Source organism: Lissotriton helveticus, chromosome 11 (assembly GCF_964261635.1).
Source record: "Lissotriton helveticus chromosome 11, aLisHel1.1, whole genome shotgun sequence".
NCBI classification, from domain to species: Eukaryota; Metazoa; Chordata; class Amphibia; order Caudata; family Salamandridae; genus Lissotriton; species Lissotriton helveticus.
The window spans coordinates 631,153,129-631,166,381 of NC_136072.1; positions in this window are offsets into that span (position 1 = coordinate 631,153,129).

Consider the following 13,253-nt stretch of genomic DNA (forward strand, 5'->3'; position numbering starts at 1 on the left):
GATTTCTACTGCTTCCTTATTTGCGATTCGCTAATTGCTAATCGCAAATAAGGAATGGCTTTCCCATTCATTCCTATGGGCCTAGAGGCCCATAGGAATGAATGGGGAGTCATTCCTTATTTGCGATTTGCAATTAGGGAATCGCAAATAAGGAAGCGATTTCAAGGGTGCCAGGGTGTCCAAAGGACACCCTATAACACCCCTGAAATGGTAATGTACACTGGTGTTGCGCACACACATGTCCAAAGGACAGGTGTGTGTGTAACATACAACTGCACTAAAGTGCATTTTTCTAAGTTTTCGCTATTTACCACGTAGTTTGACTTCGCGGTAAATAACGACCCCAGATTGCGAATTCGCAATTTTAAAATGGTTCATGAATTGCATTTAAGGAATCTCAAATTGAGATTCCTTAAATGCAATTATTCGCAATTTAGCGATTTTTATAATTGCGATTTTTGCATTTGGGATGATGAATCCCAAATGCAAAAATAGCGCTCGCAAAGGGCCAGATTCTCAGAATCTGGGCCTTTGCGAGCCGATTTTGGCTTGATGAATCTGGCTGAAAATGCTTAAGAAATTAGAAAAAAGCTAGTTGGTGACTCGAAAAATAACACTCTAGATGTTCGCCTGAAGGTAGGGCCTTACAAGCACTGGCATTGAACAATTCAGAATAAATCAGAAAGTCTAACGTCCTGTAGGCCACTAGACAAAGTTTTGTAGGTGCCATCTTTGGGTCTTGTTCACCTTGAATTTTAACATGATTAAAAAATGTGTATAGCAAATCATGGCAGTTAAGTGAAATCAAATACAAAAATTAAAAGGGCCCACCCTGCCATTGTGTGGTGAGGTAAAACGTTTACCGAACTATGGGCCCGATGTAGGTAAATCTTTTTTACCACTTCTTAAATACCGATTCATACCGAATCGGTATTTAAGAAGTGGTAAAAAAGAGGAGGGCAGATGTAGGTAATTTTATTTTAATAATTACCGAAGCGGAAGGAATCGGTATTTACCGATTCGGTAAATACCGAATCTGTAATGCCCATTGATTCCTATGGGCATTGAAGCCCATAGGAATCAATGGGCATTACCGAATCGGTATTTACCAAATCGGTAAATACCGAATTTTGCAAGGGTGCAGGGGGTGTCACTTTGACACCCTCTGGCACCCCAATTATAGGCATGTGTGCCATGTGGCACACATACATGCCCTAAGGGCATGTCTGTGTGTCACATGGCACAGGTGTGCATGCACAGATGTGCATGCACACCTGGATTCGGTATTTGACCACCCAATTGGATTAGGTGGTAAAATACCAACTCCTAAAGGCCTGTGGCACTGTTTGCAGTGCCACCTACATGTGAGATTTACCGAATCGGTAAAATTACCGATTCGGTATTTTACAGAATCGGTACATTTACCGATTCTGTAAATTTACCAATTCTGTAAAAAAGGTCCCCTACATCTCAATGACCCATTTACCGGTTGGTAACTGCCGAATTCGGCCGTTACCGACCGGTAATGGCCACCTACATCGGGCCCTATATATGTTATCACTGAAAAGCTGTGATATCGAGCATCGGCAAAACCAACAGGTTTGGCTTTATAGTGATTAATGCATGCAGAAGCAGCCATCCACTTTCAAGCCATAGCTACTGGCCTTTCCTGTGCTTATTTTTTTTCCACTACTAGAAAAGTTGGCATCTTGGCTGCTAAGAATTTTTTTTATGTAGTTGCCTGCTGCGCCTGTTTCCTGTCACTTCTGTGACATATGCCATTTGACAGTATATCCAATTGCCAAGGTTTCCATTACACTGCGCAGTGAATGTCACTAAACCTTCTGTTTCACAACAGCCTAAACGTAATACTGATTATACTTGTTATAACTACTGCTCTCTAAAGGTAACTTATCAGTTAACTGATTTTCGTTGTGATTTGCAGGAAAAAGGCATGTTTAATCCGGTGACGTTGATCAGTGTTTAGTGGCTGCAAATGTAGTTTGTCTCCGCTATACTCGGCTTTAACAGTCTATTCTCGAAGATCAATTGTTCCTAATACATTAAAATGTGTACATGTGGAGGGCTTGTCAATCTCATCTCCCTGCTTCTTATTGGCTGGCTTTCCTCCCTATTCTTTTTTTTTATCCCGCCATTGAGAATTTTTTCGTTGCTAAGTTATGATTGGATAGCTTGTGTCCTTCCACTGCTTACATTCATGGAACTACTTTTTACTTTTTCTTGTATCACTTTTTTTGGGAGTGCATGTGTTTTCTTGCTCTGCTCTCCTGCTCGTGTGTTGCTTCTCCTCACAAATCCCCCCTCCACTCCATGTTGCTCTGTCCACATCCATTCTATTGCTTGCACTGCTGGCTGCTTAAACATTTTTTTAATCGCCACCCCTGCTTCTCTGTAACTCTTATGCTCCTTGTTTCTCACACCACTTGGCAGCATTGATATTCTGCTCCAGCTCCAACCGCTTCTCAGTTATCACCACCCAGTGCATTCTGTTTTTTAGCTTGACTTTTTGTCCTGCCCAGTAGCTGCAATATGCTTTGGGCTGCTCCTTTAGTAGGCATTTTTCACAAACCCACACACACTCATTTTATTTATTTATTCATTTACTGCATGAAGATAGTCATCTGCCATTTTGGAATGGTAAATTAAAAAAGAACTAAAACAAAATGGTGACCTCATCATGCCATATGTGTGTGCTTAAATGGTGATGCATATATACATCACGCTGCAGCATCATGGCGCATTCATATGCATACATGATGACTCATATGTGCATGCACATCATTGCACTTTTTTTCTTTCTTTTCTTTTTGTTTTTTTGTCAGTGGGAACAGCATTGAAAAAAATAATTCGCGCAGACTGTATGTATGCATTGCTTTTAAAGGGCGAGAATGATTGGCTTTGCCAATGTTTAGTTTTTTCTTCCTGCTGCTCTCACTGGATTGTCAAATAATCACTCATGCATTCCAGTGGAAGCAGGAAGGTACACTTAACCAACCAGTAGAATGACAGCGAGAGAATAATCTTCCTGTGTGCTGATCCAAGATGTGATTGACAATGTCTCAAGCCAAAGACTGGCGGGTCGTGAGACAAAGACGACACTGGCTGAAGGAGGCTAATCCAAAGACAGTACTTATTTATATTGAAAATATTTAAAAAAGATCTTGGCTTATGCAAGACATAAAACGGCCTTTCATTCCAGGAACGGATATATAGACCTTAAAACAGTGGCGAGCTCTACTGCGTGCAATGGAAAATTAAACAGCCTCTGTTTAAGGAGGAACTCCATTAACCTCTCACAAAGTGTAAACTGCATATAAGAAGATTTGAAGCTCCTAAAGATGGATTACTTCGGTTGCTCCTTAATGTAAGTTCTACTACTGTGTAGCATATTTTAGATGAATAAATTGTTCTAGAAAGGGGCTATACCCTGTATGAAAGTTCACCCATTGTATTATCACTTGAGGTTCTGGCAAATGCCCGGATGAAGCTTTACATAAGTAAATATTTCTTAATTTGTTTAAGGACAATCATGCCCAAAGTTTCAATTTCTTCAGTAACTGAAGCAGTGGAGGTGGGGCCCTTTAGTCACTTCATGATTGACAAACAAGTGATGAATGTAAATGCTTGAATATATTTTAGCTACCGGAAAATTGCTGTGGATGCATCCATTCGTGTTGTGCTCAATGTGCCATTATAAACCGGGACCAACCATGTGGAAACACACGCTCAATGTAAGAGCACAGGAACAGTATTTGAACAAGCATTGGCAATGCCAGGGGGTCTCAATTGGATATAGCAGGCTTCGCTTGGTAATATAGTAACTTATTTTATGTGTTTATTAGTAATAGTGCAAATTGTATGTATGTATATATATATATATATATATATATATATATATATATATATATATATATATATATATACACACACACACACGCATTGTATTTAGTTAGTAAAGACTTTAAAGTTAACAATGGCACAGCAAAAAAAATGAATAAGTACTGACAGCAATAAAATAAAATAAAAATTGTAACGAAAGAACTACACACTTAAGAAAGAAGGATGTACGTGCATCAGGATGGGGCTCAACAACAGCAACAAAGTAAACAGGTATTTCTTTGAAAGGCATTTGCCAAACCTTTTGGGTTTGCCTGTTTTTCTTGCAAGTTGAGGTAGTGTCCAATCCAAAAACACAACTGGGGCATTTGGTCTCCACTGTATAGTATTCTGAAAGGGCCCTGCAAGGACATCGGTCATGTGGTTAGCTCTACTGCTGCATAGTCTGTTTAGAAGCCTCTTGTGAGGACATCTGTTGTATTGTGAGTGCAACTATAACCTATGGGTTTCACTGTAATCTCCACCACGAGAGTCTCCAGTGAGGACGTCCGTTGTCCAATTGTGCAACTGCAGCCTATGGGTTTCACTGTAATTCACCTCCACCCCAAGATTTTTACTAGGAAATATGTTGTCTGGTTAGTGCATCTGATAATTATCCACTCCACTGCAATGCCTCCCACTTTGCAAGAACGTATGGTGTCTGCTTAGTACAAATAGCAGATTTTGGACTGTATCACTGTGTACATTGGTCTGCTGCAAGCAGTTGCAGAACCCAATAGCAAATATCACTGCACCCTGGAGCTATAAGACTAAATGCCTCGGCTTCAGAAATACTTGGAAACTTGAGAAACCACTCCCTGGGTTATAATTCTAATGCCATGGGAGTCCTCGGTGCCAAACGATGCTTTAAAGTAAAAGTTTCTATTGGGGGCTATAGCACTCCTAGCAGCCCAAGAGCACTTTTAAATTAAATGATGGTGCCTCTGCCCTCTCTTCAGAGCACCAGAAAAAACTAATGTGCACCTTTTTTTGGCCCTTGGAATGGCTTATGAAGCGCTTTCTCGCCCCAGCTGATTGGGGGCCCATGGCACTGCCTTTAATGTGCGCGGGCCGGGGGAAACGATTGAAATGTGCCCCAATCCCAAGCGTTCTCTATCTGTAGAGACATAGAGGGGAAGAATCAAGAAGCAGGACATGCGCTTCCATGCAGTTCAGCAGTAGAAGACTACAGCATTGACAAAGGTGAAAGAGCGGTACTTCGGGGAGGGACAAACAGATTAGGGAGGAAAGCCACCAGTAAAATGTAGGGCACTTATATTGACAGAAAAAACGATCCAATCATTAGGAAGCATTGCCTTGGCGATGAACTGCTGGAGCAGTCTGTGGCGAGACTGCAAAAATGTACAAATTCGTGCAGAGAAGTGCATTTTGAAATCCGTTTTCAAACGTAGACATCTGCTGCTAAATCAATTACACCCCGAATAGGCATAGTAGACACACACTGCTAATATGTATTTTAAATGGAGCTTTGTGAGATTTGTATAATGCATATGTATGTTAAATTATGCAAAACTTACAAGAAATTACACAAAATGCAAGATCAGCATTTGGCTCTATATTTTTTATGCAAAAGAGAAAAAAAACAGGGCAAAATACACAAGTGCGCAAACAACGGCTGCACGCATTCTGGTCGTTGGCGTTGTTCACGTGCTTCAGCTCTAAGTCTTTGCCACAAAAATTGCAAAATTACTTCATGTGGAGTAATGGTGTAATTTGGGGAATTCCGTATAACAAATGAAAAGTGAAATTTGCAAAATTGCATACGGTCTAATATTAAATCGGGTACAAGATTTGTAGCTGTCATGACATGACTTCTGTGATGTCCTAATCATGGAGTTGTATTTTCCATCTTCATGCTACTGCTTACAGTAATACGTTTTAAGTTCTATTTGCACGCCCTGTCAGCCTCTCAAGTCTGTCCCCCTAATTATGACCCCTAGCAACAACGATTGCTCCTTCAGCCCCAGCTAAGTTCCCTTGAGTCCTCCTTCCTGCCATTTGAAGCCCCTCCAATGCACCTATGACCGACCTCAGTAAACCTAGCCTTCTCTCAGCTTCTGTTCTCTCCTCACTTGCACTTCTAAGGAGCTGCACACATGACATTTATTGTCATCTTCCTTAAACACCCACAAAAGGCATTAGTCCTCTGCGCAGCTACTATGCAAGAATTTCCTGAGCCCCAGGCAAGAGGACAGTTTGCCACTTGAGTACTACTCATCCCACTCCCAGATCAACAAGCCATATTTTCACCCACTTGAGTTGGTATCATAAAGCTGCTAACTACAATGGCAGTCTTGTATCACAAGCCCTGCCTAGGAGTCTCTCAAGTCCTTTTCTGTGCATCTTAAGTCCACCTCTGAGACCTTCAAGTCCATCTTCTCTCCGCTTCTTACCTCAATTCCTAGTTCTCTTCTCTCCATTCCCTCAGTTTGCTTATTAACCACCATCTTTTAGACTCATTACCAATTTAGTGCAAGTTTTGTCACTTTTATTCTCTTCTCATTTTGCTCTTGCCTCTATTTCCTTAACACCTACCTGCAGTAGTCTGTTCCCTCACCACTCACTCCTAATGTACATGCTTTAATATTTCTGATTTTCATCTCTTTTGTACCTCATCTTATGTTTTTTCCTTCATCTGTCTTGCTCGCCTGCACATGCAACGTTCTATGGATTGCCGTCTCCAGGGTCCCAACAATCTAATTTTCTAACTTTCTCTCCACTCTATGCTTAATTCTGCAGTTTCCTGACCTCCCTCTAGCCCTTCTGTGTGCCTTGAACTTATCGATTCCAGGTGCCTCTTGCTGGATGCCTCAAGTGAAGAGTGACCCAGTAGAGGGCATTCATCACCTGAATGAACCAGGAGGGCTTTTTTTATGCAATAGAACGGGGAAAGGGGTTATATGCACGATTGCACCTATCTTTTATATCGCCTTTGTCAATTTTTTGGTGACACGGATCGGAGATTCTTTTACCCCTAAATCTCCTTGAACAAAAAAGAAAACTTTTTTGCTCTAATTTGCAATTCAACAAAACTGATCCAGCACACAAAACAAATGTTATAAAAGTCTGAACAATAATATGCAAATTTCAGTTGCGATACAATGATATTCAGTAGCAGAGTCGTTGGATGTTTTTTGGATGTTCAATCTTTATTGAATTCTTCAAAACATGTAGCCAACGCGTTTCGTCCTCCACGGACTTCTTCAGGGCTACAAACAATATACATACATACACAAAATTAATATATGTACAGTATATACACTAAATTACAATTTAAAAGCAATTTATTACAGTTCAACATGTTATAAAAGGTGCTAAAGAGAGATCCTAGTGAAAGTCTCTAAAAAAAGAGAGAACACACCTATTTGTAATCTATTTTCACCGTGTATTACATACAAAAATTACATATTTTACAAAGAGCAACACTTCTATGTATGAGAAAAACCTATATGGACTTTTCTGAACCAAGCTCTGCTACTTTCTTCTCATTAACTTATATCTTTATTTAGAGGAATCTTGATTGAATAAGACAAAGTTGTATAAGGATTTGGGCTTGACAACTTCACTTTCTAAACCTATTCCTGGTGGGTGTGAACATTATATCAATACCTATTCATCAAATTATGACTGTATTAATGGCTTTAGAATGAAGGATGACTCCTGCGAGTGAGCTTACCAGTAATCATGAGCTTCTCATCAATGTGCAGATATTCTGTATTTTCGATTAGATGGTAATTTAAAGTGGCAGTTCTAAACAGGTCAAAAATGAAACCTCTTTTAGCTTTACACAGTTTTTTATATACATTGGGTTTAGTTTAATTGTCATGAACAAGTGACAAACATACCTTTTCTTAGTATGTTTCGTGCACATTGGTCTCGCAAGTTCTAGTCTTTCAAGGTAAGTTAGCCAATATGATAATGGTCTAAAGAAAGAATACAAGAAAAGCTGTCACTGTGAGCGAACAAGTTTACAAATGTTTTTATAAATTTTGCTTTGTAGCTGCCCAAAATATATGGCATTGTGGTCAAAATTGGGCAAATAGAGTTCGCAATATTTTGGGGTTAATAATCCATTTAGGACTGGCCAGGTAATTTATGGGTAAAACTTCAGCACAAGATGTTGTTAGCACTTTATGTTTAAAAAAGTCGTTATGCTGAAAAAGTTCTAACATGCAATTATGGTGCTAGCATTTGATCTAGGGCAGACATCTTGTAATGTTCAGATTCCCATGTTATCTGCCCCATGGAGATTTCTTTGCCATCTTATTCTAAGACTAGCAGTCTGAATATATAATGTATAGTCTAAATCGGGGTCTCCACAAGGTTCCCAACGAAATTAGGATATTAACGTTGGTCGATAGTTATCCCAGTACAAAAACGGCATTATTTGGGCAGCGTTTCACTTACTTTGAGTATGGTTCAAGCCGGCTCCATCGCGTGGCTCCTTTGTTGAGGCGTATGACTGCTGAGAAAACATACCGCCTTTATATATTCACTAATTGTTTAATTTAGTGCACCTGCGGGCGAATTTTGTGTCTCTACGCGGCACTCGGTGAATCCTATATTCTGCCGGCGCCATTTTGACCGTACCCAATGCCCAGGTCGTTTGTATTAAGATAATTACAGAACTCACAAATTCACGTATTTAGCCAATGTTTTCCCCAGTTTTACTTATTTATAAATAAGCGAGATATAATATACTCGCCATAAAAACGTTCGAGTTCCGATTTCAAATGATAGGATATTTTTAATAAAAATACCAAAATACTACCTCAGATATTTTATACAATCTGATGGTTACTGAAAACGGCTGTAAACCTTATATTTTAACTTCCTGTCCTTCGGTCCGCTTTTTAAGTAATTTGTCCGCCATTTTCGATTGGGATTAGTTTTGCGAACAATTTAGGCACCATTTTGAAGTGTCCACGATGGTGATTTATTTCGAATATTCCCCAGAATCGTATGTTCGATGGTTACATTAAACCTAACATTTTTCTTGCCTAACATATAAGAAAACGCAATTTTTATTTCAAAGCATGTTGCAAGATATGTATTTGTAGTCGTCTTTTGTTTACTATTCTGGACATGGACCCGCCATTTTGGATTGGGTTCATTGTTTAAGTTTTAATTATAATGTCAAGTGTCCTTAAGGAGTGAAACCTAAAGGTACTTAGCAGAATTTGTCTGAAGATTAAACCCAATCCCTTCTAGTTTTATTGGGAATATATTTACAAACTTTTAGTATTTTGAGGTCACTAATCAAAATTAATATTCTCAGCAGATTCGTTGTTAGTAAGACAACTTTCCTTACATCGATAAGGTGAAACGCTGTTCTAATTAACCATTTCGTAAAAATAGATTTTAATGTTTAATTTTAGGGGATTCATATTATTTCCAATGTTAATTTTAATTTTTAATGTTAATTTTTGCAATATTTTTGCAATATTTCTTGCAATCTTTCATCATTCCGAAAAACAGAACTCATTGTTCCAAAGATGAACTCCATTTGGGAGAAAACCTTAGTGGTTAACCCTTAAGATATAAAGGGTTATAAACAGAGAGATGGCATAGCTGGTTCTCTATTTGAGTGTTCTGTCTTACTGAATTGGGGTGAAAAATTCCCTTAAATTATAGGTAATGATGTAATTCCGTATTCGTATTAAGTCCCATTACAGTGGTCCTCAATTTGCAAATCCAGCTTGCCTCAGCTTTTCTTAAACATGATTCCCTGTTTCCACCTCTTATTGGGGTCTGCACTTGTTCCAAAGCATGGAACCAGACATTCCTGTCTGTAGGGTGGTTCTCATTTATATGTATGGCCATGGGATATCTTACATCATTGTTTCTTATTGCTCTGATGTGCTCCTGGATTCTTACTTTCAGGCATCTGATACTACTGCCTACGTATATTCTCTTGCAAGCGCATCCCAGAGCATACACAGTATGCGTCGTGTTACAATTGATGAAAGATCTGATTTCATATTCCTTTTTAGTGTTATACTGAAACTTCAATTTTTTATTAAGGCCATATTGACAGATGTTGCAATCACCGCAGACATAAAAACCAGCCGGTTTCGTAGTAAGCCATGCGGATTTGTTTTCAGCCTTTTCCCCTTTTACATAACTGGGGCATAGTATCTTTTTTAGATTCTGTCCCCTTTTGTATACCACCTTGGGTTTAGATGGTACCGACCCTGGTGGCATGTCGCCAGATGCAATTAGATGCCAATTTTTTCGAAGAATGTTGTACACATGATTGCTGTACAGATTAAATTTGGTAATGAACATTATTTCATCCTTCTTATGCTTTCTTTTGTTGGAACCCCCCTTTAGTATGGTACTACGATTTACAGTCTTTATCCTTGACTCTGCATTGTCTAGGCATTTCTCTGTATATCCTCTGTCTTTAAAGGCAGTTCTCATAGATTTGACATTTTTTTGAAAGTTCTTTTTCTGACTACAATTACGTCGGGCTCTTGTCATCTCCCCAAATGGTATAGCATTTATTGTTCCCCTTGGGTGCGCACTGTCAGCATGTAAAATGCTATTGCACGCTGTTGGTTTCTTAAAGATGTCACTTGCGATTTTTTGGCCATCAACATATAGTTTCAAGTCCAAAAAGTCAATAGACTTTCTGGAATAGTTCATGGTTAGTTTTACATTAAACCGATTGTTATTTAAGTAATTGAAGTAGGCCATCAGATCAGTTAGATCTCCATTCCACAGCATCAATACATCATCGATGTATCTGCCATAGAAGATAATGTTATCTGTCCATGGTTTTGACCCGATGCCCCAGGCATGCTCCGCCTCATACAGGCCCATGAAAAGGCCTGCATAGGACGGAGCAAACCTAGATCCCATCGCCGTACCCTGTCTCTGTATGAACCAGTCTTCATTATGGAGAAATGCATTCATGTCAAGGATCATGCGTGTCATCTCTATCAACATAAGAGAATGTTCCAAGTGTGAGGCATCGCGTTTGTACAGGAAATGTTCTACAGCTTCTATACCGCAGTCGCTTTTTATACAAGTATATAAACTCTCTACATCTAGAGTAACAAATAGTAGATCAGGACTGTCCCAAGTGAAATCCTCCAACTTGCACAACACATCTCCACTGTCCCTAAGGTAAGAGGGCAAATTTTTCACAAAGGGCTGGAGATATTCATCCACAAATTTGGAGAGTCGTTCCGTCGGTCCACCGTTCCCAGATATAATGGGTCTTCCAGGCGGGAACCCCCCCCCCCCCCTTGTGTATCTTTGGGAGGATGTATATACACGGATGTCGAGAGTCATGAGCTTGTAGATATTTGTATTCATTGTCTGACAAGAGACGGGACTCATGCCAATCTCTTAAGGCGGCATTGATGTTCTGCTCGATTTTCTTAGTGGGGTTGTCTCTTAGTTTCATGTAGCAGTCTTTCTGTCCAAGCTGTCTGTCTATCTCATTTAGGTTGGTTGGTTGATTGCTTTATTTCGATATGCATATATCATAAAAGCATTACAGAAAATAAAACAGCATGTCGAAAAGAGAGACTGTACATTTAGATATAAAAGAAATAAGAACACAATTAAGTAGAATAAATTATCTAAAACAGCATTAAATTGATACGGCCAGTCTTTTAAGTCGAATCAACCAAGCCCATTTTAAAAATTTGGAGACAGCACAAACAATGTTAGGGGCTGTATTGGTTAAAAGTATCCGGAGGGCCACCGTGTGCTGGCGTGTGCCCAGTTCTCTGCAAATTGGTTTAAGCCATCGTGATCTAGGGCGCCCATAGTCCGGACATTCAAATAGAAAGTGTGGCACAGTCTCTGGTTTGTCAGTGCATAAAGCACAATGACGTGATACGGGCACTGACTTGTTCCACCTGGAGCAAAGGTCGGCGAGGGGTAAAGTTCCTAATCGGAATTTGATATACAAGGACCGGTCCATGGCGATGGTGATTAGGTCCATGTAGGGCTCTAGCGCAACAACATCTTTAATAAGCAGAAAAGCTGCAGTGGCTTTGCAGTGCTGCTGGTTACTAGTGCGCTTCGCAGAGACCCAATCCCAATACAGTTTTTTTAGGGAGTCCTTTGGGGGGGCTGAGGGGGTAAGCCAACAGGATTCCAAGCCTAAGTCCCTTAGAAGTTGATTGGTTTCCCTGAGCCATTTGATCTTCCGCCAACCAGTGGAGCGCATCACCTCTGCTAACCCGTCAGCGTAAGGTTTTAGATCCGGAACCCTCCACAGGCGGGCCCACAGCAGGAGAGGGCGAAGTCGTGCCTGATCCCCAATTGCTTTGCAGCCTACATCCATTAGTACCGGAACTGTTGGAGTGCTCGACGGGATGGCAAGGAGATCTTTGATAAATTTATTCTCTGCCTTGCTCAAGGAGTCCAGTTTACCTTGTCCCCACAGTTCGGCTCCGTAGAGTGACGCGGAGACAGCTCGTGCTTTGTAGATGTCGATCAGTGGGGCAACACAATGTTTGGTAGAACTGCTGTACTCCTTAAGGAGGGCCCCTCCCACCCTTTTGTGGCCGATTATCATTTTATTGATATGAGCGGTCCAGTTCATTGAGTCACTTAGACGGATTCCCAAGTAATCAAATTCTGCCACTCTTTCAAGGGGGGTTGAGTTCAGGACAGGGGGACGGCCTAGTTTGCGGGGGGGGTGCATGACTAAGTACTTAGTCTTGTCCACGTTAATGACAAGGCCTCTGGTGGTACAAAAGTGCTGGAAGCAATTCAAGAGTTTCTGGAGACCTTGGGGCGTCTTTGAAATGAGGAGGGTGTCGTCCGCGAACAGTAGTGTTGGAATTTTTACGCCTCCCAGAGTGGGGGCGTCTGCTGGTTCGCCGAGCAGGTGCTCTACCACCCCGTTAATATAAAGGGAAAATAGGGTGGGAGCCAACACACAGCCCTGCCGCACTCCCCTCTCGACCCTGATCTTATCGGTCAATTCCCCATTTAGGCCCCATCTCACCTGGGCAAAGGTGGCATTATGCAATTTGATGAGCAGGTTGAGTATGTACGGGGGCATCCCTAAACCGTGCAACACACTCCAGAGTTCCTCCCTCGGGACCAGGTCAAAGGCAGTCTTTAGATCTATAAAGGCCAGGTAAAGACTGCCTTTGCCTAGCTCCACCACCTTCCAGTACAATACCATAAGCCTGAACACTTGTTCTATAGTTCCGGTACCTGACCGAAAACCGGCTTGCATGTCGGACAAGACGTGATTGTCATCCACCCATTCTAAAATTCTCCCCAAGATAGCTTTCCCCGCCAGTTTCTGACTCGAATCTATTAGGCTTATGGGCCTATAATTCCCAGGAAGGTCCCTGCAC